Here is a 6,245-nt window from a genome sequence, read left to right as displayed (position 1 = left end):
CCGCATCTTAATTTTCTTGCTTATTCCTAGACCTGACCTCTTCCTCTGCCTTTGCTACTCAGAACCAGACACTCTTACCTTTCTGGTATGTGTGTGTGGACATGTGTGAACATACATGCTCATGATTTATAGGGGGTGTAGGACAAGAAGAGGGGGTACAGCACTCCAAACAGTCACAGATCATCAGATAAAAATGCCCTTGAGCAGATAGATTTGGTGCAAACCAGCAAACTGCCTCTCTCAACACTCCAGCAGCCTCCAGCTGATGGATTTGCAGAAGTGCTCAAGGATAATTGGCATTTTAATGGGAAAATACCATGTTCCTAAGTTTCAGAACAGCAATAAGATACCCCAAGGGCCATTAACACAGTTCTCTGGTAATTAAAGCTGCTCACCCATCAGTCTTGGTCCCAGAACCTATCCCATGCTTGCAGCACGGCTTCTGGGGGTGCCTAATTCTCACAAACCACTAAATTAGAACTCTAATGATCAAATGGCTTCTTCCATTCAGATGCACACCGGCAAAATGCAAGGAGGAGCAGTTTTACCTCTTCTTGTTTCCATTTGTCTCCAGCAGCACTGAGCCCAGGTGAGAACACTGAAAGTCAGAGGTTGTCAAAAGAACGATCCTTGTTTCAGTAAACTATATATTTTTTTCCTTTCTACTTTTTGAATTTTGGTGCTCGCGGGCTACTCCAATGGTGCTTAGAGGAAATGAACCCCAGTGTCCCTCATGCAAAGCTTGTGCCCAGCCTTTTGAGCCCAGCCTGTCTGTAAATCTGATGTTGACTTACTAAGGTCACACACCAGAAGAGGTTTTGGAGTCCCTGTATCCACCACTTCTGGTGCATGTGTCTGATGTCCCTTGACTAGGTGAATGGGGCTGGGGCAATACTTTGATATGCTCTGTCCTCTCGGCAGAGCACCCTGGTAGCTGCACAATAGAAAATGCTCATTCTCACTAACTTATGACCTAAGTGTTTCCTTACTCCATCCTGATTACTGTTACCCAAATCAAAGACTGAGAAAGGGGAAGTGGCTTATTCGAGGCCACATGAAAATTAGAACTCAAGCTCAATGGGGCCAAAGAGATAGTGCAGCTAGCAAGGACAACTGGGTTTTATCCCCAGCACCACATCTGGTTTCCCATCCCACCTTCCTCAGCACCATCAGGAGTGATGCCTGTGTACAGATCCAGGAGTAAGACCTGAACACAGCCTGGTGTGGCCCAAATACCTCCAACCCAAAGGAGAAAAAAAAATCAAGATATCTGAATCTGAAGCTTTAGGTTTTTAACCACTATACTATTTTCCCAATCCTTTTCCAATACTCTTTTCTATGTCTCTCATGGAAATACATCCCCTAAGAGAGAACTCTTTGCTCTCATTTCAACCAGGAACTCTTCCTGCTTTCTGGGGAGTGTAACATAGGATGCAGGTAAAAGTTTGAGGAGGAACTGAAGGCTTTCAGATGAAGTTTGTGTCTTCATCTGTCTAGATTACTATAATAATAATAATAATAATAATAATAATAATAATAATAATAAAAACCCAGATCAGGAGGTTCAGACCAGTGACAGTCTCTCCCAGTTGCAACACTGAGAGTCCCAAATCTAGGCACTGATGAGGACCTGCATCCTGGTCTAAAGATAGTTATCTTCTCAGTACGCACCCACTTTGCAGAAGGGCTGAGAACTTTCGTAAAAGGACACCAATCCCATTTATAAGGACTCTACCCTCATGATCAAATTTCCTCACCCTCTTATACCCAGGGGATTGAGAACTCAGTCTGTGAGTCATTGGTGTGTGGGGTCACAAGCACCCACTCTATAATGCATGGTGTGATGGGGGTGCTTTCTTTACCCAGCAACAAGTCTTCAGTAAGAGAGAGGTAAGAGAGAAATCTACTTCCCAAAGGCTCACTGAAGCAAACAAGGCAGTGTGGTTTGGACAGGGGCTCTTTAAAGCTGAGGGTAGGGTTGACTGAAACCAGAGAGGAGAGTGGGAGAGGATTCCAAATCAGGTAAAGATCAGAGCTGATACCTCCTACAGGTGCAAAGAGAAACAGGATTGATGCTTTCAGAATCTAGGGAAGGAGACTGAATAAAGCTGGCTGCTGAGGGGAGCCTCAGGAAAAGGATTTGGAGATTCTGCACGAACCTTCACTTTCTTCCATTTTCACTCCTCTGCCAGGGCCTGCCCCTGACTCAGCCGCACCCAGATCCACAGGACTGTTCTGACACAGGGGTGTCTCCCTGTGGGCCAAATCCAACCTTGCATACAGTCAGGGGAGCCTGGATGGAGTCTGTCTGGAGTAAGAAGTGGAGTTTCCCCACAAGACAGGGTGAGTGACAGGTGGTAGGATGTGTAAGAGACACTAATGACAGGACACTAAGTGTCTGATTTGTCTGTTAAGTGCTCACAGTGCGGGGCGGGGGGGGGGGGGGAGTACCTACTGCCCCTTCCTTTTGCTTATTTTTCAGTTGATGTTTATTACTGTTTTAGACTCTTGATCTCCTTCTGCCCATTCTTTATTTATTTGCAAAGGAACTGAGAGATAAGCGTGGGTCAGACCAGACACAGTAAGTGAGTGTCTGCTCCAATCAGCCCCCTAGGGCACCTGCCTGTCCACAGAAAATATGCCCTCAGGTCAGCTATCAGCCACAGTATTGCATTGACTCTGCTCTGAGGTGAGGTTTGTGATGCTTTTGTGTTGCCTGTGACTGGCTGGTCAAACGCTAGAATGCTCTACTAGAAAGTTCTGGCCAGATTGAACTACAGATACTAAATTTTGTGCTATTGTAAATGCAACTGGCATTCTGAGTCCTGCCCTCCTTAAGCCTTCATCATGGCTCAGTTCCCTGTGAAAACTGGGATAGAAATGGTTCTTTTTAATTTAACTTCGCAACCTGAACTCAAAGTTGAGAATTTAGAAATGTCAGAGAGGTATGAACACATGTCTCGGGGTGGCGAAACACAGGGGGTACAGTCTGTCTCCAGGTGCATCACCCAAGCCTTCACCCCCTTTCCTCTTCTTCCCATCCATGGAAGTATGAAATGTGTTCTACTGGTGGGAACCAGGTGAGCCTGCTGCATCTCCCCCTGTCTCTACGGAGGATAAACGGGACCATGCCTTCACTCCCAAAGCCAGGGAGAAGGAGTTGGAAAGGCTCGCCACAGAACTGAAAGGGCTGGAGGGCTGCAGCACAAGGGTTAAGCACTTCCCTTGCATGTAGTCAATCTGGTTCTATTTCTGACACCATCACTTCTGATCACTCTCTGAGCCCAGAGCCAGCGAGAGATGGGAGGAGACCTGAGGTCATGTGCAACTGAGGGCCATGTCAAGGCCACCAAATGTGGCAGGAGTGGGGAGCGGGGGCAGGGAGGTGTGCATCTTGCCACCTAAAACCACCAGGGGTAGCTCTATCATCAAGGATGGGAGCAGAAGGGCCTTCTAAGTACCTATTGCTGATTAGTAAGCATCTCAAAACTCTGGACCTAAAGAGCGTGTCATCTTTTTAAAATTTTGGTTTTGGTAGGCACACCTGGTGGTGCTCAGGGGCTATTCCTGGCTCATGCTCAAAAATGACCCTGTTTGGTGCCTAGGTGACCACATAATGATGCCAGGGATTTAAACCAGAGTTACAATAAAGGGAGCCTCATGCAAGACAAGTGCCTTCCTCCTGTAGTATTGATCTCACTGGCTCACACTCCTCATCTTATTCTGTGTCTTGATTGGGTGAGAATTTCCCATCATGGCACACTCTTTAGTGACTAGGCAGGGCTCACAGAGAAGTATGCTGGATCAAGATCCAGGTGCCGAGAATGAAGAGATATGAGGTCGTGTGGCCACAATAGTGGCTGCGAGGTTTTGGATTTCTGTATTTTAGTAACTGAGTCCAGAGAAATTTCTGCCAGAAGTTGCATCATTGCTAGCTCGTATGTCTCTGCTATGGAAGACAAATTATCAAATGCTTCCTTTACAGCAGGTCTGACTTTGGTGGGGCGGGGGGCGGAGGGAACTCCAAACAATAATAGTGAGTTTTTTGTTGAAATATTGAATGTAATCAAAGTAAAGTGAAATTTATCAGCTACACAGGTGGGGTGAGGGGCTGGGGGGACGGGGGGAGTTTACTGTGGTTCTTGGTGGTGGAATATGTGCACTGGTGAAGGGATGGGTGTTTGAGCATTGTGTAACTGAGACTTGAGCCTGAGAGCTTTGTAACTTTCCACATGGTGATTCAATTTAAAAAAAAAATCAGATATAAGATCCAGGTGCCATCAGCTTGGGAATGTGTTGACTCCTTGACTCCACAGGATATCTGGAAGACATTAAATCAGGTGACTGCCCATCACTGGCCAGCATGGACATCTTAGAATAGTCAGGCTTTTAACATGGCTGCTCAAAGCTTTCAGAGAATGTTCCAAGTGGCCCTGGCAGCAGTTGCAAGGTTTCTTATGAGCTAGCTGGAGAAGTCCCCGGATTTTCCTGCCGTTCAATCGATGCTGGTTTCCAGGGTAGGAGAGTCCCTGACTGGATGGAGCAGAGATGGCGAGGACAGGCGTCATCTTCCTCGGTCTCAGGGCTGCTGCAGACGGGGAGCCATCGAGGGAGGCCTGCGCAGGACTTCTGTGTGCCTTAGTGCTCTGCTCCAGAAAAGCCCCCACTGGCGTCATCTGCAGAGAGCACTGTCAGAGAGCCAGAAGGACAAACCAGCTGGCATAATTCATCCCTTCTTTCCCCATTTGCCATCCCTCCCCACCATGTGGAAGAGAAGAAGGCTGAGCAAGTACAGGCAGGTGAGGAGGAGGAGAGACCAGCTCCTTCTTTCTCAGGACCCCCTGGGGAAAACCAGCCAAAACTGGGCTGGGAAATGGGAAGGATCTTGGATCACAGCTCAACACTTGAAACTCACTGGAACTGGGTTTAAACATCTGCAAATGACTCCATAGTATTGACTCACCCCAAGGCAGCAACTGGAGGAGAGAAAGGGAAGGGTGGTTTGCCTCTGTAAAGAGTTCCGGCTGTTCCCTCCACAGGCTGTCTAGGTCCGGAGATGGACAGCTCTGTCATTCTTCCTAGACGGTCATGGGGCCCAGGGACTTGGCTCTGAAAAGCAACAGGGTCCCTAGGGAGGTGGGAGCTGAAAGGCTGCCGTGAGCACCCTGACAGCCTCTGCTGGGGTGGGGGACCCAGAAGCTTCTGTTTGGCATCTGCCTCTAGACAAGGTGTGTGAGTTTGGGAGCTGCCACCAGCAGTGTTCTTTAGGGGGCAGTACTGGGGGGCACAGCCTCTCTGCTGGTGGTCTTTGCCAATGAAAGAGGAATGCCAGCAGCTGGAGAGGCTCCATTGCAGCTGTTTTTATTCCACATATTTCACATTCCTGAAAATTCCGGGGCTCTTTCTGAGAAAGGGGAGTTAGCAATTCCCCAAGACCATAGGTTTTGCCCCAAACCTTAGACTTAGAGGAGATTAAGTGGTAACAGGTAAATGTCAAACTGGTAACCTAAAAACCTAGTCAGACCACCCTGTAGACCTTCTTGTCACTTGTGATAACACAAAGACCAAGTTTTCCTATAAAATTTCCACAAAAATAAGCCATACTTGGTTCTAAGCTGCTCTGGGCTGGAAGTCCTTACTACTTTTCAATAAGTTTTTCCATTTCCAACTCTGGGTCTTCGCATCTTCATTACTCAGTATTTTCATTCCTGAAATATCGAAGAGCCTAGGAACTGTGGACCAACACAAAGACCTGCCATCACAGCACCCACATCACCGAGGGCTCCTGATTGTGATGGAGCTGGACGAAGGTACAGTTCTGGTTCTATGAGGCTTGAGGAACACTGGACTGGACCCTTAGAAGAAGAAGCCAGGGCAGTGGGAGTCACCTTGTTGGTGTCAAGTTCCCTGGATGGCCACAGTGCACAGATGGGCTGTTGGTGTGGGACTCAGAGGGTTTGCCAACCTGTAGGGATTCCTTATGGAAGAGTATGTGTTGGGAGGAGGGAGGATCAGGGTGCAATTTATCACTCAAGGTTCTGTGTACTCTGAGGCTGTGGCAGGGGCTGCTAAAGAAACCAGGAGTTGGCCAGGGCTGCTCCCACTGTTCTGACCATTGAGGGGCACTACAAATCCAGGCACTTCAGAAAGAAGGGGAAAACTGGTGGAACCACGAAGATGGACCTCCTGGGGCTCGAGCAAGGGAAACCAGTGGAGAGCAAAGGAAAAGCAGCGAATGGAAGCAG

Source organism: Sorex araneus, chromosome 4 (assembly GCF_027595985.1).
Source record: "Sorex araneus isolate mSorAra2 chromosome 4, mSorAra2.pri, whole genome shotgun sequence".
Lineage (NCBI taxonomy): Eukaryota > Metazoa > Chordata > Mammalia > Eulipotyphla > Soricidae > Sorex > Sorex araneus.
This window is presented reverse-complemented; position numbering follows the sequence as displayed.